Genomic DNA, 21,768 nt, shown 5'->3' with positions numbered 1-21,768 from the left:
ATAGAATAGAGAAAAATGCAAGAAACATTTAACAAGGATGTAGAAGAACTAAAGAGGAAACAAGCAATGATGAACAACACAATAAATGAAATTAAAAATACCCTGGAAGGGATCACTAGCAGAATAACTGAGGCAGAAGAACAGTTTAGTGACCTGGAAGAAAAATAGTGGAAATAACTACTGCAGAGTAGAATAAAGAAAAAAGAATGAAAACAACTGGGGACAGTCTCAGAGACCTCTGGGACAACATTAAACACACCATATTAGAATTATAGGGGTCCCAGAAGAAGAAGAGAAAAAGAAAGGGACTGAGAAAGTATTTGAAGAGATTATAGTTGAAAACTTCCCTAATATGGGAAAGGAAATAGTTAATCAAGTCCAGGAAGCACAGAGTCCCATACAGGATAAATCCAAGGAGAAACACACCAAGACACATATTAATCAAACTGTCAAAAATTAAATACAAATAAAACATATTAAAAGCAGCAAGGGAAAAACACCAAATAACACACAAGGGAATCCCCATAAGGTTAACAGCTGATCTTTCAGCAGAAACTCGGCAAGCCAGAAGGGAGTGACAGGACATATTTAAAGTGATGAAGGAGGAAAACCTACAATCAAGATTACTCTACCCAGTAAGGATCTCATTCAGGTTTGATGGAGAAATTAAAATCTTTACAGACAACCAAAAGCTGAGAGAGTTCAGCACCACCAAACCAGCTATACAACAAATGCTAAAGGATCTTCTCTAGGCAAGAAACACAAGAGAAGGAAAAGACCTACAGTAACAAACCAAAAACAATTAAGAAAATGGGAATAGGAACATACATATCAATAATTACCTTAAATGTAAATAGATTAAATGCTCCCACCAAAAGACACAGACTGGCTGAATGGATACAAAAACAAGACTCATATATATGCTGTCTACAAGAGACCCACTTCAGACCTAGGGACACATACAGACTGAAAGTGAGGAGACAGAAACAGATATTCCATGCAAATGGAAATCAAAAGAAAGCTGGAGTAGCAATTCTCATATCAGACAAAATAGACTATATAATAAACACTATTACAAGAGACAAAGAAGGACACTATATAACGATCAAGGGATCGATCCAAGAAGAAGACATAACAATTTTAAATATTTATGCACCCAACAGAGGAGCACCTCAATACATAAGGCAAATACTAACAGCCATAAAAGGGGAAATTGACAGTAACACAATCATAGTAGGGGACTTTAACACCCCACTATCACCAATGGACAGATCACACAAAATGAAAATAAATAAGGAAACAAAAACTTTAAATGATACATTAAACAAGGTAGACTTAATTGATATTTATAGGACATTCCATTAAAAAAACAACAGAATACACATTTTTCTCAAGTGCTCATAGAACATTCTGCCAGATAGATCATATCTTGGGTCGCAAATCAAGCCTTGGTAAATGTAAGAACATTGAAATCGTAACAAGTATCTTTTCTGACCACAACACTATGAGACTAGATATCAATTATAGGAAAAGATCTGTAAAAAATAAAAACACATGGAGGCTAAACAATGTACTACTTAATAACCAAGTGATCACTGAAGAAATCAAATAGGAAATTAAAAAATACCAGAAAAAAATGACAATGGAGACATGACAACCCAAAACCTATGGGATGCAGCAAAAGCAGTTCTAAGAGGGAAGTTTATAGCAATACAATCCTACCTTAAGAAACAGGAAACATCTCGAATAAACAACCTAACCTTGCACCTAAAGCAATTAGAGAAAGAAGAACAAAAAAAACCCTAAAGTTAGCAGAAGGAAAGAAATCATAAAAATCAAATCAGAAATAAATGAAACAGAAATGAAGGAAACAATAGCAAAGATCAATAAAAGTAAAAGCTGGTTCTTTGGGAGGATAAAGAGAATTGATAAACCATTAGCTAGACTCATCAAGAAAAAAAGGGAGAACACTCAAATGAATAGAATTAGAAATGAAAAAGGAGAAGAAACAACTGACACTGCAGAAATACAAAGGATCATGAGAGATTACTACAAGCAACTATATGCCAATAAAATGGACAACCTGGAAGAAATGGACAAATTCTTAGAAATGCGCAACCTGCCGAGACTGAACCAGGAAGAAACAGAAAATATGAACAGACCAATCACAAGCACTGAAATTGAAACCGTGATGAAAAATCTTCCAACAAACAAAAGCCCAGGACCAGATGGCCTCACAGGAGAGTTTTATCAAACCTTTAGAAAAGAGCTAACACCTATCCTTCTCAAGCTCTTCCAAAACATAGCAGAAGGGGAACACTCCCAAACTCATTCTACGAGGTCACCATCACCCTGATACCAAAACCAGACAAAGATGTCACAAAGAAAGAACACTACAGGCCAATATCACTGATGAACATAGATGGAAAAATCCTCAGCAAAATACTAGCAAACAGAATCCAACAGCACATTAAAAGGATCATAAACCATGATCAAGTAGGGTTTATTCCAGGAATGCAAGGATTCTTCAATATACACAAATCAATCAATGTGACATACCATATGAACAAACTGAAGGAGAAAAACCATATGATCATCTCAATAGATGCAGAGAAAGCTTTTGACAAAATTCAACACCCATTAATGATAAAAACCCTGCAGAAAGTAGGTATAGAGGGAACTTTCCTCAACATAATAAAGGCCATATATGACAAACCCACAGCCAACATCGTCCTCATTGGTGAAAAACTGAAACCATTTCCACTAAGATCAGGAATAAGACAAGGTTGCCCACTCTCACCACTCTTATTCAACATAGTTTTGGAAGTTTTAGCCACAGCAATCAGAGATGAAAAAGAACTAAAAGGAATCCAAATCGGAAAAGAAGTAAAGCTGTCACTGTTTGCAGATGACATGATACTATACATAGAGAATCCTAAAGGTGCTACCAGAAAACTACTAGAGCTAATCAATGATTTTGGTAGAGTAGCAGGATACAAATTAATGCACAGAAATCTCTGGCATTCCTATACACTAATGATGAGAAATCTGGAAGTGAAATTAAGAAAACACTCCCGTTTACAACTGCAACAAAAAGAATAAAATACCTAGGAATAAACCTACCTAGGGAGACAAAAGACCTGTATGTAGAAATCTATAAGACACTGATTAAAGAAATCAAAGATGATATAAACAGATGGAGAGATATACCATTTTCTTGGATTAGAAGAATCAACATTGTGAAAATGACTCTACTACCCAAAGTAATCTACAGATTCAGTGCAATCCCTATCAAACTACCACTGGCATTTTTCACAGAACTAGAACAAAAAATTTTACAATGTGTATGGAAACACAAAAGATCCCAAATAGCCAAAGCAATCTTGAGAACAAAAATCGGAGCTGGAGGAATTAGGCGCCCTGACTTCAGACTATACTACAAAGCTACAGTAATCAAGACAGTGGTACTGGCACAAAAAAAGAAATATAGATCAATGGAACAGGATAGAAAGCCCAGAGATAAACCCACACACATATGGTCACCTTATCTTTGATAAAGGAGGCAAGAACATACAGTTGAGTAAAGACAGCCTCTTCAATTAGTGGTTTTGGGAAAACTGAACAGGTACATGTAAAAGAATGAAGCTAGAACACTCCCTAACACCATACACAAAAATAAACTCAAAATGGATTAAAGACCTAAATGTAAGGCCGAAACTATCAAACTCTTAGAGGAAAACATAGGCAGAACACTCTATGACATAAATCACAGCAGGATCCTTTTTGACCCACCTCCTAGAGAAATGGAAATAAAAACAAAAATAAATAAATGGGACCTAATGAAACTTAAAAGCTTTTGCACAGCAAAGGAAACCATAAACAAGACCAAAAGACAACCCTTAGAATGGGAGAAAATATTTGCAAATGAAGCAACTGACAAGGGATTAATCTCCAAGATTTACAAGCAACTCATGCAGCTCAATAATAAAAAAGCAAACAACTCAATCCAAAAATGGGCAGAAGACCTAAACAGCCATTTCTCCAAAGAAGATACACAGATTGCCAGCAAACACATGAAAGAATGCTCAACATCATTAATCATTAGAGAAATGCAATTCAAAACTACAATGAGATATCATCTCACACTGGTCTGAATGGCCATCATCAAAAAAATCTAGAAACAATAAATGCTGGAGAGGGTGTGGAGAAAAGGGAACACTCTTGCACTGTTGGTGGGAATGTAAATTGATACAGCCACAATGGGAACAATATGGAGGTTCCTTAAAAAACTATAAATAGAACTACCATACGACCCAGCAATCCCACTACTGGGCATATACCCTGAGAAAACCATAATTCAAAAAGAGTCATGTACCAAAAAGTTCATTGCAGCTGTATTTACAATAGGCAGGACATGGAAGCAACCTAAGTGTCCATCATTGGATGAATAGATAAAGAAGATGTGGCACATATGTACAATGGAATATTACTCAACCATAAAAAGAAATGAAATTGAGATACTTGTAGTGAGGTGGATGGACCTAGAGTCTGTCATACAGAGTGAACTAAGTCAGAAAGAGAAAAACAAATACCGTATGCTAACACATATATATGGAATCTAAGAGAAAAAAAAAAAAAAGGTTGTGAAGAACCTAGGGGTAAGACGGGAATAAAGACACAGACCTTCTAGAGAATGGACTTGAGGATATGCGGAGGGGGAAGGGTAAGCTGTGACAAAGTGAGAGAGTGGCATGTACATGTATATACTACCAAACGTAAAATAGATAGCTAGTGGGAAGCAGCCGCATAGCACAGGGAGATCAGCTCGGTGATTTATGACCACCTAGAGGGGTGGGATAGGGAGGGCGGGAGGGAGGGAGACGCAAGAGGGAAGAGATATGGGAACATATGTATATGCATAACTGATTCACTTTGTTATAAAGCAGAAACTAACACACCATTGTAAAGCAATTATACTCCAATAAAGATGTTAAACAAACAAACAAACAAACAATAAATAAAATTGCCATTCTGCCACTACAGTTTTGTGGTAGTTATGAGCATTAAATGATATCGTGTGTCTTTAAAATGCAGCATACTGCCAGTTCATTGAGAAGACACTCAATAAATGGTATCAAGTATTACTAAAAAAAAAAAAAAAGGTATCTATAGTCTAATCCCAGTGCATTCTTGTGTATCTGGTAATTAAAGAGATGCTGTACCAAATAGATTGAGGTAAACAGAGCTTCTGTTTTGGGAAAAGCCTTGAACACTCTGTGGAGAAACCAAAGGTGAGAAAGGGCAGCCCATGGATTCATACTTGGAACTTGTGTAAAGATGTCCATGCTGTCTTCTTTGTTCAGGATACAAAGGGAATCCAGAATTCTCCCTTTCTCCATCCTGCAAAGAAATCTCTGAAGATCAGAGAGGAGCAATGGGATACAGGTAGCTTGAATAGAGCTCTCCTTCACACAGAATAGCTGTGTATCTGCTTGCAAAACTATGTTTCATTTTGTAAATTAAAGTATCCAGAAAAGTTAATTAGTTGTCCCCATGATTCAACTGGGGGATGTGAGGGAAATAGGCAAAATTTTTTTTAGAAATAGAAAGATATTTTGGATGTTTAGCTTAAGTTCTTAGAGTAAAAGAGAACAGCTATAAAAGAAAGGGAGAATAGCTCATTAGTTGACTGTATTATACAATGGCCCAAAAGACAACTACCCAGAAGCCTTTGTAACTATGATAGCACAAGTTTGATCATATCTCAAGTGTGCCATCGGGCAAGTTGTTTTCATTATTTGTGCCGACATTATCTGATTATCTCCTGCCACGTGGCTATACAAAGAACTCAAGGACTTTTGGTCTATTTGAGAGCATATATGGTGTGACGCTCTGGTTTTCTACCTGTGGTCCACAGAACTCTAAGAACATCCACAGATGTGCAGTAGGAGTCATGTGGAGGTGAATAATAAGGGTTTGAGAGTTCAGTCACCAGGACCCTCATACCTGCACCAAACAGAGAGGTACAGCTTTAATCTGGTTTATCTATAGGCTTCTGTGAAAGATTTTATTTGGAAAAAAAAAAGTGTTTTTAAGCTAAAATATATTTGAAAAGCATTAATATAATGTAAAAAATACAAGCTACAGAAATAAGTGGACTAAAACTTTATATTGAAACTCTGCCATTTGTTAATGATGTGCTCCTGTAAAGATCTTGTAATTTATTTAAACTTAACTTTACTCATCTAAAAAATGGGACTATTATCACTGATTTTACAAAGTGATTCAGAGTATTAGGTGGAAGGGAACCAACATTTCTAGAGGCCATAATAATTACCAAGCTCTGCAGAAAACTATTCAACACATTCTGCATTCCTTCCTGCTCTCCCTACCACCCCACAATGTACACTAAATATGTGATACTCAGATACACTGCAGCATACTTTTGATCCAGACTGTCATTTATTTATATTATCATGTATTCTACATTATAAGCACCTTGAGCATCAACGTGAAATAGCATATTTTGTGAGAACTTCAACATTTCCATGGAGAGGATTTCACTGTTAATCCCTTGCCATTCATTGCCTTGTTATTTGAACAGTAGTACTCTAAATCCCTGTGGTTACAATCACTACATTTCATCTCAGCGTCACCTCTGCTGCAGTATACAACATCACCCTATAGTCACTTAATCACTCTCTAGTTTCTATCAATCTTCTCCATCTTTAACGTGATCAACCCTAGCTTTCTCTTAATCACCCAGGATGCTGAGACAAAAAAATTAGCTAATCATGCTTTTCTTGGAAAACCACTAAGCCCCAAACCAAATACCCTATAAAATCTCCGGAAGAAAAAAAAAATTGGGTGGGTGGGAAGGATGGATGAATGGATAGGTAGATGATAGATGATCGATAGACAGATAGATACAGATGTTTGTGGCAAAATTTAGTTACTAAAGTCTAAATGTAAAATAAAACTTATTTATGGATAGGAATCAGTGACACCTAAATTAAAGTATCTGTATTAATATTATGTCAATTTAGGTTCTCAAAAAGGACATCGTAAAGAAAATGATTTAAGAAGACAATCATAGCCACCATTTATTGAGAACTCTTTAAGTGTAGGTCTCGGCAATTTCTCTATATAAGCAAGTTTAGCTTTCATAGTTTGTATTTTTAAATTTTTCTTTCTTTTATTTATATTTTTTATACAGCAGCTTCTTATTAGTTATCCATTTTATACATATTAGTATATATATGTCAATCCCAATCTCCCAATTTATGACACCACCACCCACCCCCACCATTTTCCCCCCTTGGTGTCCATATGTTTGCTCTCTATATCTGTGTCTCAATTTCTGCCCTGAAAATTGGTTCATCTGTACCATTTTTCTAGGTTCCACATATATGTGCTTAATATACGATATTTGTTTTTCACTTTCTGACTTACTTCACTCTGTATGACAGTCTCTAGATCCATCCACGTCCCTACAAATGACACAGCTTCATTCCTTTTTATGGCTGAGTAATATTCCATTGTACATATGTTCCACACCTTCTTCATCCATTCATCTGTTGATGGGCATTTAGGTTGCTTCAATGACCTGGCTATTGTAAATAGTGCTGCAATGAACATTGGGGTGCATGTGTCTCTCTGAATTATGGTTTTCTCTGGGTATATGCCCAGTAGTGGGGTTGCTGGGTCATATGGTAATTCTATTTTTAGTTTTTTAAGGAACCTCCATACTGTTCTCCATAGTGGCTATATCAATTTCCATTCCTACCAACAGCACAAGAGGGTTCCCTTTTCTCCACACCCTCTCCAGCATTTGTTGTTTGTAGATTTTCTGATGATGCCCATTCTAACTGGTGTGAGGTGATACCTCATTGCAGTTTTGATTTGCATTTCTCTAATAATTAGTGATGTTGAGCAGCTTTTTAAATTTTTTTTGCTGTACGTGGGCCTCTCACTGTTGCGGCCTCTCCCGTTGCGGAGCGCAGGCTCTGGATGCGCAGGCTCAGCGGCCATGGCTCACGGGCCCAGCTGCTCTGCGGCATGTGGGATCCTCCTGGACCAGGGCACAAACCCACATCCCCTGCACTGGCAGGCGGACTTTCAACCACTGCACCACCAGGGAAGCCCATTGAGCAGCTTTTGATGTACTTCTTGGCCATCTGTACGTCTTCTTTGGAGAAATGTCTTTTTAGGGCTTCTGCCCATTTTTGGATTGGGTTGCTTGTTTTTTTTTAATATTGAGCAGCATGAGCTGTTTATATATTTTGGAGATTAATCCTTTGTTGATTCGTTTGCAAATATTTTCTCCCATTCTGAGGGTTGTCTTTTTGTCTTGTTTGTAGTTTCTTTTGCTTTGCAAATGCTTTTATATTTCATTAGATGCCATTTGTTTATGATTGTTTTTATTTCCATTACTCTAGGAGGTGGATCAAAAAAGATCTTGCTGTGATTTCTGTCAAAGAGTGTTCTTCCTATGTTTTCCCCTAAGAGTTTTATAGTGTCCAGTCTTAAATTTAGGTCTCTAATCCAGTTGGAGTTTATTTTTGTGTATGGTGTTAGGGAGCATTCTAATTTCATTCTTTTACATGTAGCTGTCTAGTTTTCCCAGCACCACTTAATTGAAGAGATTGTCTTTACTCCACTGTATATCCTTGCCTCCTTTGTCATAGATTAATTGACCACAGGTGCGTGGGTTTATCTCTGGGCTTTCTATCCTGTTCCATTGATCTATATTTCTGTTTTTCTGCCAGTACCATACTGTCTTGATTACTGTAGCTTTGTAGTATAGTCTGAAGTCAGGGAGTCTGATTCCTCCAGCTCCATTTTTTTTTCCCTCAAGGCTGCTTTGGCTATTCGGGGTCTTTTGTGTCTCCATACAAATCTTAAGAATTTTTGTTCTAGTTCTGTAAAAAGATGCCATTGGTAATTTGATAGAGATTCCATTGAATCTGTAGATTGCTTTGGGTAGTAGAGTCATTTTCACAATATTGATTCTTCAAATCCAAGAAAATGGTATATCTCTCCATCTGTTTATATCATCTTTGATTTCTTTCATCAGTGTCTTATAGATTTCTACATACAAGTCTTTTGTCTCTCTAGGTAGGTTTATTCCCAGGTATTTTATTCTTTTTGTTACAATAGTAAATGGGAGTGTTTCCTTAATTTCTCTTTCAGATTTTTCATCATTAGGGTATAGGAATGCCAGAGATTTCTGTGCATTAATTTTGTACCCAGCAACTTTACCAAATTCATTGATTAGCTCTAGTAGTTTTCTGGTAGCATCCTTAGGATTCTCTATGTATAGTATCATGTTATCTGCAAACAGTGACAGTTTTACTTCTTCTTTTCCAATTTGTATTCCTTTTATTTCTTTTTATTCTCCGATTGACGTGGCTAGGACTTCCAAACCTATATTGAATAATAGTGGCAAGAGTGGACATCCTTGTCTTGTTCCTGATCTTAGAGGAAATGCTTTCAGTTTTTCACCATTGAGAATGATGTTTGCTGTGGGTTTGTCGTATATGGCCTTTATTATGTTGAGGTAGGTTCCCTCTATGCCCACCTTCTAGAAAGTTTTTATCAAAAATGGGTGTTGAATTATTTCAAAAGCTTTTTCTGCATCTATTGAGATGATCATATGGTTTTTATTCTTCAGTTTGTTAATAGGATGTATCACATTGATTGATTTGCATATATTGAAGAATCCTTGCATCCCTGGAATAAATTCCACTTGATCATGGTGTGTGATCCTTTTAATGTGTTGTTGGATTCTGTTTGGTCGTATTTTGTTGAGGATATTTGCATCTATATTCATCAGTGATATTGGTCTGTAATTTTCTTTTTTTGTGGTATCTTTGGTTTTGGTATGAGAGTTATGGTGGCCTCATAGAATGAGTTTGGGAGTGTTCCTTCCTCTGCAATTTTTTGGAAGAGTCTGAGAAGGATGGGTGTTAGCTGTTCTCTAAATGTTTGATAGAATTCACCTGTGAAGCCAGCTGATCTTGGTCTTTTATTTGTTGGAAAATTTTTAATCACAGTTTCAATTTCATTACTTGTGATTGGTCTATTCATATTTTCTATTTCTTCCTGGTTCAGTCTTGGAAGGTTATACCTTTCTAAGTATTTGTCCATTTCTTCCAGGCTGTCCATTTTATTGGCATAGAGTTGCTTGTAGTAGTCTCTTAGGATGCTTTGTATTTCTGTGGTGTCTGTTGTAACTTTTCCTTTTTCATTTCTAATTTTATTGATTTGAGTTCTCTCCCTCTTTTACTTGATGAGTCTGGCTAATGGTTTTTCAATTTTGTTTATCTTCTCCAAGAACCAGCTTTTAGTGTTATTGATCTTTGCTATTGTTTTCTTTGTTTCTATTTCATTTATTTCTGCTCTGATGTTTATGATTTCTTTCCTTCTACTAACTTTGGGTTTTGTTTGTTCTTCTTTCTCTAGTTCCTCTTGGTGTAATGTTAGATTGTTTATTTGAGGTGTTTGTTTTTTTCTTGAAGTAGGATTGTATTCCTATAAACCTCCCTCTTAGAACTGCTTTTGCTGAATCCTGTGGGTTTTGGATCGTCGTGTTTTCATTGTCATTATTTCTCTAGGTATATTTTGATTTCCTCTTTGATTTCTTCAGTGATCTGTTGGTTATTTAGTAACGTATTGTTTAGCCTCCATGTGTTTGTAGTTTATACGTTTTTACCCTGTAATTCATTTCTAATCTCATAGCGTTGTGGTCAGAAAAGATGCTTGATATGATTTCAATTTTCTTAAATTTACTGAGGCTTGATTTGTGACCCAAAATGTGATGTATCTTGGAGAATGTTCTGTGTACACTTGAGAAGAAAGTGTAATCTGCTGTTTTCGGATGGAATGTTCTATAAATATCAATTATATGTATCTGTTCTATTCTGTCATTTAAAATTTGTGTTTCCCTATTAATTTTCTGTCTGGATAATCTGTCCATTGGTGTAAGTGAGGTGATAAAGGCCCTCACTATTATTGTGTTACTGTTGATTTCCTCTTTTATAGTTGTTCGTATTTGAATTGTATTGAGGTGCTCCTATGTTGGGTGCATATATGTTTATAATTGTTATATCTTCTTTTTGGATTGATCCCTTGATCATTATGTAGTGTTCTTCCCTGTCTCTTGTAACATTCTTTATTTTAAAGTCTATTTTATCTGATATGAGTATTGCTACACCAGCTTCTTTTGATTTCCATTTGCATGGAATATCTTTTTCCATCCCCTCACTTTCAGTCTGTATGTGTCCCTAGGTCTGAAGTCAGTGTCTTGTACACAGCATATATATGGGTCTTGTTTTTGTATCCATTCAGCGAGCCTGTGTCTTTTGGTTGGAGCACTTAATCCATTCACGTTTAAGGTAATTATTGATATGTATGTTCCCATTACCATTTTCTTAATTGTTTTGGGTTTGTTTTTGCAGGTCCTTTTCTTCTCTTGTGTTTCCCACTTAGAGAAGTTCCTTTAGCCTTTGTTGTAGAGCTGGTTTTGTGGTGCTGAATTCTCTTAGCTTTTGCTTGTCTCTAAAGCTTTTGATTTCTCCATCGAGTCTGAATGAGATCCTTGCCAGGTAGAGTAATCTTGGTTGTAGGTTCTTCCCTTTCATCACTTTAAATATGCCATGCCACCCCCTTCTGACTTGTAGAGTTTCTGCTGAGAAATCAGCTGTTAACCTTATGGGAGTTCCCTTGTATATGTCGTCTTTCCCTGGCTGCTTTCAATAATTTTTCTTTTTCTTTATTTTTTGCCAATTTGATTACTATGTGTCTCAGCGTGTTTCTCCTTGGGTTTACCCTGTATGGGACTCTCTCCACTTCCTGGGTGGAAGGAAGTGGCTATTTTCTTTCCTTTTAAAAACTTTGAAGTTTTTGACTATAATCTGTTCAATTATTTTCTCTGGTCCTTTCTCTCTCTCTTCTCCTTCTGGGACCCCTATAATGTGAATGTTGTTGTGTTTAATGTTGTTCCAGAGGTCTCTTAGGCTGTCTTCATTTCTTTTCATTCTTTTTTCTTTATGCTGTTCCGCAGCAGTGAATTCCACCATTCTGTCTTCCAGGTCACTTATCCGTTCTTCTGCCTCAGTGATTCTGCTATTTATTCCTTCCTGTGTCTCTTTCATTTCAGTTATTGTATTGTTCATCTCTGTTTGTTTGTTCTTTATTTCTTGTAGGTCTTTGTTAAACATTTCTTGCATCTTCTCGATCTTTGCCTCCATTCTTTTTCCAAGGTCCTGGATCATCTTCACTATCGTTATTCTGAATTCTTTTTCTGGAAGGTTGCCTATCTCCACTTCATTTAGTTGTTTTTCTGGGGGTTTATCTTGTTCCTTCATCTGGTATATAGCCCTTTGCCTTTTCATCTTGTCTACCTTTCTGTGAATGTGGTTTTTGTTCCACAGGTTGCAGGACTGTAGTTCTTCTTGCTTCTGCTGTCTTCTCTCTGGTGGATGAGGCTATCTAAGAGGCTTCTGGAAGTTTTCTGATGGTAGGCACTGGTAGTGGGTAGAGCTGGCTGTTGCTCTGATGGGTAGAGCTCAGTAAAACTTTAATCCACTTGTCTGCTGATGGGTGGGGATGGGTTCCCTCCCTGTTGGTTGTTTGGCCTGAGGCAACCCAACACTGGAGCCTACCAGGGCTCTTTGGTGAGGCTAATGGTGGACTCTGGGAGGGCTCACATCAAGGTGTATTTCCCAGAACTTCTGCTGCCAGTGTCATTGTCCTCAGAGTAAGACACAGCCGCTCACTGCCACTGCAGGAGACCCTTCAACATTAACAGGTAGGTCTGGTTCAGTCTCCTATGGGGTCACTGCTCCTTCCCCTGGGTCCTGATGCACACACTACTTTGTGTGTGCCTTCCAAGAGTGTAGTCTCTGTTTGCCCCAGTCCTGTCAAAGTCCTGCAATCAAATCCCACTAGCCTTCAAAGTCTGATTCTCTAGGAAATCCTCCTCCTTTTGCCGGACCCCCAGGTTGGGAAGCCTGACATGGGGCTCAGGACCTTCACTCCAGTGGGTGGACTTCTGTGGTATAAGTGTTCTCCAGTTTGTGAGTCACCCACTCAGCCATTATAGGATTTGATTTTATTGTGATTGCACCGCTCCTGCCATCTCATTGTGGCCTCTCCTTTGTCTTTGGATGTGGGGTATCTTTTTTGGTGAGTTCCAGTGTCTTCCTGTTGATGATTGTGCAGCAGTTAGTTGTGATTCTGGTGCTCTCACAAGAGGGAGTGAGCAGACATCCTTCTACTCCACCATCTTGAACCAATCTCTTCATAGTTTTTAAATTGTAGATATTATTAATTCCATATACTACATTAAAATACTAAATCTTAAGGTAACTAAATAAGATGAGTTTAAGGTAGCATTCAGGATGAATGAAAGATGTAAAAAAATGGAGGCTCTTTTAACAGAAATTTCCATTTCCTTAGGTTAGGCCATCTTTTTAAATGCTTACTTTAAGCAATGTTACTATCACTATGGCAAATGAATTCCCCAATGGAGTTATATAAATTAATAGAGTTAGGACTTCCCTGGTGGCGCAGTGGTTAAGAATCCACCTGCCAATGCAGGGGACAGGTTCAAGCCCTGGTCCAGAAAGATCCCACATGCCGCGGAGCAACTAAGCCTGTGTGCCACAACCACTGAGCCTGCATTCTAGAGCCCATGAGCCTCAACTACTGAAGCCCAAGTGCCACAACTACTGAAGCCTGCATGCCTAGAGCCTGTGCTCTGCAACAAGAGAAGCCACCGCAGTGAGAAGCCCGTGCACCACAATGAAGATTAGCCCCCGCTCCTCGCAACTAGAGAAAGCCCGTGGGCAGCAATGAAGACCCAATGCAGCCAAAAATAAATAAATAAATTTATCAAATGGGACAGCCTGGTTTTGGTTCATTATAAACAAATTGTCCTTGGAAGAATATTCCTGTATATTTCTTAAAGCCACCATCAGGCACACTCTTTATTATAAGATTATGCACCCAATATATAATCCCCACATTAAAAAATACTACTTACAAATCTGAACTTAGAAGATGTTTACTTCTTTTGAAACTAGTGTATATCAGCCTGTTTCTGTCAATAACAGCTGGCTATGATATCTGCTTTTCTATGTTCACCAAAGCTAGCAACCAGTACAGAATTATATTTAATGGTCACTCATTTATCATCCTATATTAGATATATACATTCCACTTTGTATCTACAGTATAACTTCTTGAGCTTCTATTCCATGTAATTAAAATATATATGCCCTTTAATCTGCATTGCCTTAAAACCATTTAGAAATTTTTTATTTAGAAAACAAAAATAAAAACTCTCATCCTTCAAAATCAAATGAAAGCAAAAATATTAGCCATTTAGTAGGAGAAAAGGCATCAAAGGCAAGGCCTTATTTCTGATGCTGATGATACCGCCTTACAAGAGTATAAATCTTATTTTCATGACATTAATCAACTCCACATTGACTATTATGGCAACTTCAGGTTCCTCAAAGATAGGTGATATTTATCTGCTGGGCTGCTCCTTCATGGCTTTGTGCTCTGATTTAATTTTCCTCATGTACTTGTTATGGATTTAGAAGTGTACTAGTGTCAGAAGTGAAAAGAGAAGCAAAGAAACCCAGGAGAATTCAATATATCATCATTCATTTTCATTCCCTTCTCTCTTTTCAGGCAGTTCTCCTCGTGGTTGTTGATTTTGTATGAGCTTCTCAGCCCACAGTGACACTCAGTGGTGGTCGAGCAGAGAACAGCAGAGATTCAGGGAACAGAACCTCAAACAAGGCTCATCTGGTGTGTGAGAAGCTTAGGAATCTTGTTTGAATCAATCAATATGCAATTGTCTTTTCAAGGAGAGCATTCTTAGTTTGTAATGACTATAACTTTTTGAATGCTGGCTCATCATCACGATTACTTTCTCTGGGCGTTTTACCAAAGAAGAAAATTGGCCTCTTTATTGTAAATGTATAAAAGATAAACATCTTTTTATCAGAATGTTCCACCCTCTATAAATTCAGAAAAAAAAATATACACTCACACTCCTTTCTCTCCTAATCCTGCAGTCCGATATGGTAGTAGTTAGTCACATGTGGCTACTGAGCCCTTGTAAAGTGGCTAATGAGACTGAGAAAATGAATTTTAAACTTAACTGAAATTAATTTTAATTAAGTTCAAATATAAAAACTGGTACAGGCATACCTTGTTTTATTCACACTGCTTTATTGCGCTTCACAGATTATACTGTTTTTTTACAAATTGAGGGTTTGTGGCAGCACTGTGTGGGACAGGCTATCAGGCCATTTATTCCAGCAGCATTTGCTCACTTTGTGTCTCTATGTCATGTTTTGGTAATTCTCACAATATTTAGTACTTTTTCATTATTAATATATTTAGCATTGTGATCTGAGATTAGTGGGATCTTTGAAGTTACTACTATGACTTGCAGAAGGCTCAGATGATGGTTTGCACTTTTTTTTTTTTTTTTTTTTTTTCTGTGCGCGGGCCTCTCACTGCTGTGGCCTCTCCCATTTTGGAGCACAGGCTCCGGACGCGCAGGCTCAGCAGCCATGGCTCACGGGCCCAGCCGCTCCGTGGCATGTGGGATCTTCCCGGACCGGGGCACGAACCCGTGTCCCCTGCATCAGCAGGAGGACTCTCAACCACTGCGCCACCAGGGAAGCCCGATGGTTTGCATTTTTAGCAATAAAGTCTTTTTAAATTAAAGTATATACATTGCTTTTTAAGACAATTTTATTGTATACTTAATAGACTCCAATAAAGTGTAAACATAACTTGTATATGCACTGGGAAACCAAAAAATTTCATGTGATTTGCTTTATTGTGCTACTGGCTTTATTGCAGTGGTCTGGAATCCAACCTGCCTCTTCAAGTTAGGCCTGTACTTAATTACTTGATTAAGTTGTTGGAAGACTTTTGAGTATACGTGGAACAACTTGAACATGTGAATCTACTCTTTCAATTGTGGATGCAGATCAAGTGTTCCCAATGAAAATTTAGCATACAAATTGAGATGCATTTTAAGTGTATAATACACATTGGATGTGAAAGATTTGATAAGAAAAAAATAATGTAAAATATCTCATTAATAATTTTATACTGATTTCATGTTGAAACGATATTTTGTACATCATGAATTAAAATGTGTTATTAACATTAGTTCCTCCTGTTTCATTTTACCTTTATTGGTGTGGGTACAAAATAAATTAAAATTACATATATTGCTGATATTATATTTCTACTAGGCAGCATGGTTCTAGATGGTGCATTATCCAGGTCCTTCTCTCAGATCTTCTTAATAAAAGAACCAGACTTTAGACTTTTTTGATTTCTGGTTTACCCTAAGGTTGAAAATTTTTAAATGGGAATAAGAGAGCAGTAAACATGGGTGATATAGCAAACAGAGCCCTGTATTTTCTTGTTTTGCAAAAAGACATACTCATTAAATGATCAATTTTTATGTCATCAATTTAACAGACATTTATTAAGTGCCCACGCTTTTTCTGGCATTGTATTTGGCCTTGGGTAAGCATTGGGGAATAGAAGAGAAAAGGCTCGTGACTTATGAATCTTATAAACTAGTGGTGCAGACACACATTAAACAAGTAGACAAACAAATAAATAAGAATGCATTGGGATGAGTACCATACAAGAAGTAGATGGGGTGTAGGGACAGAGAATAACAGGGCTGAAGGAAGACCTACGTGGGTTAACAAAGGAAGTGTTCTCTGAGCCTGTGACTTTCAACCCAAGGCTTGACAGAGGAGTAGAAACTGGTCAAAGAACCAGGTAGACAGAATTCAATGCGGAAGTAGAGCATGTGAAAAATCATGAGGCAGAAAAGAACTTAATATATCTGAGAAATGACAAAGAGGTCAGGGAGATTGTAGCTCAGGGAGTGAACATTGTCATGACCAGAGCTATGAAGCCAGAAGTAGTTCACAATTCTGAGTATTTTGGTACCGGGCAGGCCAAGGCAGGAATTTGGATTTTTTTTCAAAGTGTTATATAAAGCCATGGAAATATCTTTAAGCATAAGAGAAATATTATAGTTTCATAACTCTAACTGCTATGCAGAGACTAGATTGGTGGGGAGAAAGATGACAAGAAAGGAGATCCAGAAAGAGGGTGTAATAACTGTCCAGATAGGACATGGTGATGTTTTGGAATTAGGGAAGGGGAGAGTACAGATGGAAAGAGGTTGGAATCTTTGCTATGTATGTGTATATACAACACTCCCCACCGCACCTAAGATTATTAGCTCACTGAAGATTGGAATCTTATATAATTCATCTTAAATAGATATAGCCCGGCTCAGACCTGGCACATTAAATAGATAATCGATAAACATTGAGCTTTTTTAAAAAGTAGATTATGAAGAATTTCCTCCCTTCCTTAAAAACTTTCTATGTCTCCCTATTACTTGGAGAATAAAGTTCAAATATCTTACAGTGGCATTTGAGACGCAATAAAGTATGACTCCAAGCTATCTTTTCAACCAGTATTTCTTCCACCATTTTCTGTACTCACTTGAGACTACTGGAATACCCATACCTCTTTCTTTACCCATCCCCAAACGACTCTTATTTAAATCCCAGCTTAAGTGTAAGCACTGATCACTTGCCAGTAAGAGCAGAAGCCACAGAGTTCACGCTTTGATATTGTGCTCTAGCTCTGGCAAGATACATGCAGGCACTTATTAAATATGCCTTGACTAAAAACGGGCTCTAAGACAAGATGGTAAACTAAGATGATGCCAAATGATGTTGTCACTCTCCTTCTTCTTAGTGCTCTCACTCTCTCCATGATGAAATCCTAACAACCATCACTTTACAGTCCTTCATGGAGAAGGAAGGCAAGTTAAAGTCTGCTTTTGAATAACCTTGTAAGATTGGAGTCCATCATATCTTCCAGGAAGCAACAACCAAGGTCAATGAATAAAACTTCATTTGATACATCTGGCCTTGAGCGTAGAAAGCCATAAGCTGTTCTTGAGTGTTACAACCCTCTGCTTTATTTTAATTAGGCAGAAAGAAAGACTAGTCAAATAAAGGTCAACTCTGAAAACGTAGTCCAAAAATATCTGAAGAAATGTACGGTTTTCTAGATGGAATTAAGGCCTCTTCAGACCACAATAATATATTTGTTGGAGCATCTTTAGCAATTTTTTTTCACACTTACACATCTGTCAGATAATTTTTTTCAGCATTAATAATGTATTAGATAGATATTCAATAAAATGTTGAATCAGAACAAGTTTCTGAAAATTAATTTGACAATGCAGATAGTATGTAAGAATTAGAAGATAGATGACAAACTGGTGAATAATCAATCAGCATTTACAGTTCAATGGCTATATATATTTTTTCTATGATGCTTTCAAGTCATTATTATCCCCTAAGAGCATTATATCGTCTGGGATGTATTTTGGTTGTTTAAAAAAGTTATCTTAAAATTGATTTGCAATTCAAATTTGCAACTTCTTGCAAAATTGCAATGCATCAATCCAGAACAAACAACTCATCAGGACCCATAAACATAATGTGATCCCAATATTGAAAAATGAGCTCTGCCACAGCCAATTAACATGGGAATGTTAAGTTCATTCTAAAACCTTTCTGAACATATGGGTAATTATTGGAGAATGATGACAGCAATGCATCAGCAAGCAAAGCTGATTTTCTCTACTTAGAGAATGGACTCTTTCCTCCAAGATGGTAGTTTATTGCTTAATGATACTATATAAACATAAAATCAGGAGCCCTAAAGTTCTAGCTTAGAAAATGTTTGAGACACATTGACCCAGAACAGAGCTGAGATAGAAAGTGTCTGTGTCAGGAAGATCATCAAAACATTATTCTACACAGAACTGGATTGTCTGGAGAACCGAGAGATGTACAACCTCATTCCAACATGATCCTGGGTGGTTGAGTCTATGCTTTGGTTGAAGGACCAAGTCTCTTTATCGTTAACATGCTACCCACATGCTCAATGCTGTTCATTCTCTCTCAGTGTCACAATCACTGCAGATTCCTTTTTATCCTAGGACTATCTTGATTTTCAAGACCTCAGCAAGAACTTCTTTGCTGACTCCAACACTGATTAGTCCCTGGTCCCCACCCATGACCCTTTAATTTCAAGAACACCTATGGTCTAAATTACATGATTTTTCAACTTGCCATGAAATAGTTTATGTTTGATGTCGCATCATGAGCGTCCATTTCAACTCCCCAAATATATTTTAATTAAAAAATTCAGATTACACATTGTTACCCCCTCTCCCTACACCCTAGATTATGAATTTGTGAAGGTTTGGGTATTAATCCCACTAGCTATTTGACCTAGGGGAAATGATTTAAATACCCCCCATTAGTTTAGTCTCCTTGTCTTTAAAATAGAAATAGTAATGCCTATCTTGTGGGACTCTTGTGAGTACTGAGTGCATAACAAACTCGAATGTATTTAGTATAGCTCTGTTACTCAATGAATATGTCCCTTTTGTCCTTCTTCATTATCATGATCTAGTGCTGTGTTGGGGCTATTGCAGAAACTCAGTAATGAGCTGACTTTTCACTTAATCTTCCTGATCCTTGCTCTGGAATGCTTCTTATTGCATCTTCTTTCAACTTCGGGGCTGCTGAAGATATATTACTGAACTGGTATTAAAAAGGTCAAAGAGCTTTATGTGAAACAGCTCAAACATTTCAATGTCAAAGTACCTCAAAATACAGAACAGCAGTACAGATCTATGTGTTCACTCTTGCAAGAGATGGAAGAGGGAGGATCTGGAGGATATGGAACTGATAGAGTTTCCTAACCTGCTCCACTATATTTTTCCAATATCTCCAGAATATGAGAAAGAAACATACTGTGTTTCTCTTTTGGTAATATTCTCCAGTGATGAGAGAATTGATGAGAGCAGTTCAGGAGATGGAGATGACACTGTATAACAAAAGAGGCAATAAACACCGTTTCCATTCTTTGATTGCTATTATCAAACACAGAAAGGCTCCTCCAAGGAGATTACATAAAGCAGCGATTTACCTATATATGACCCTTCTCTTTTGGACTTACGTTTTTTGGGGTATGCTGGCAAATGTGTGATGCCTTGTTTGCTGTCATATCCCCAAAACTGAGCATGCTCTCTTGCACACAGAAGGTGCTGAGTACACATTTGTTGGGTGGAGCTCTTTTATCTGCTAAAGGGGAGGGAAGCTAATCTTGCCCATGCCAAATTTCCTACTTCATCTCCTTTCAATCTCTGTCACATACAGGAGACCATAAGTTGTAATGGAAAAAATAAGGTAGCCAGATGGACCTACAATCAAATGAAGGATTGACACTTACTAGCTGAATGACCTCGAGTCATTAATGAAAATAAACATTGTCTTTTTCATTATTAGTGTTATGCACATCAATGATTCCTACTTTTCAGAATTAAGCAGTCAGTTCTCTGATACACAAGTACTTTTAAAAAATTACCAATCGTATTAGGGTTACTAGCTTAGGTTTATGTTTAATTGTCTATCGGGCATTTAGCTAGCCATCCCATAGATACTACAAATCCATTACGTACAAAATTGAACTCATTATTTCACAGCTAACAACTTATTCTGATGAAACTTAATACTACCAAATCAGTGGTCAAACCAGCAACCTGGGAATCATATTAAATTTACTCATCTGAATATTGCCAACTCTTCTTACTTCTAGCTATTCAATATTTATTAGTCAATTCAAACTATGTTTCCCTCTCCATTCCCACTGCTCCTAAATCTGATGTGACTGTCTTTCTTCCCTGGATTTCTCATGGTCTGCAAACCATCTTCCTCCACATTTCAGCTAAAACAACCTCTCTAAAATCCAATTCGTTCTGAATACTATTCTGTTAAAGTTTTCTCTGGTTTTTTTTGATATAATAATAATAACAATAATAGCAACAATAATAGGAATTTATTGAACACTGACTATATGTCAGGCACTTTGGAAAAGAGAGAAGGAATACAAAGCAATGAGTAGAACAGATACTAAGACACTGAGGAACTAATAAACATGACAACTCAGAGACTAGAAAAGACTCGATTATGACTAAGGCACAGTGGCATTTGAGGGAATGGTAAGAACTTAGTGTGGAGAGGTGGACAGAGGGTAAATCATGAAAGGATTTACTGCTAAGGGGTGCATGTGTATGTGTATGTGTATGTTTATTTTACCTATTTTTACGTATACTGGATACAATAGACTTGAGCACCATATTTGCCATCAAGGACTTCTGTATTTTTATGAAACCAGTCACACAGTAGTAGCTAAAGAGAAGGCAAATTCCTAAAATAAATTAAAAAAAAAAACTCATGTAGAAGCAGAGAAATTTATTGGTTACCTTCGCCTTCAAACATACTGATTTTTTAATATCAACCACTATTGCTCTACTAAATAATTGTCACCTTTTTGTCCCAGGTGGGCCCATAAAACGATGGTCATATTGAGGGTTAACAGGTACATACTAATCTATTAAATAATCAATAAGATGCTCATGACTATTAGGTTAGAGAGCTTAAAATAAGAGAAACATTGTATAGGTGCCTTTCAGGCAGTAAACTAAGGCCCAGAACAGAAAAATCTCGCTAAAATTCATATAACAAAAAAACCAATAAAATATTCATTTTCTTCCTGATAAACAAAATAGAAATCAATATTCTTGGTACCCTTGCATATTCTATA

The sequence above is a fragment of the Phocoena phocoena genome, chromosome 8 (assembly GCF_963924675.1).
Source record: "Phocoena phocoena chromosome 8, mPhoPho1.1, whole genome shotgun sequence".
In the NCBI taxonomy this organism is placed as follows: Eukaryota; Metazoa; Chordata; class Mammalia; order Artiodactyla; family Phocoenidae; genus Phocoena; species Phocoena phocoena.
The sequence above is the reverse complement of the archived record's forward strand: the minus strand, read 5'-3'. Positions refer to the sequence as shown.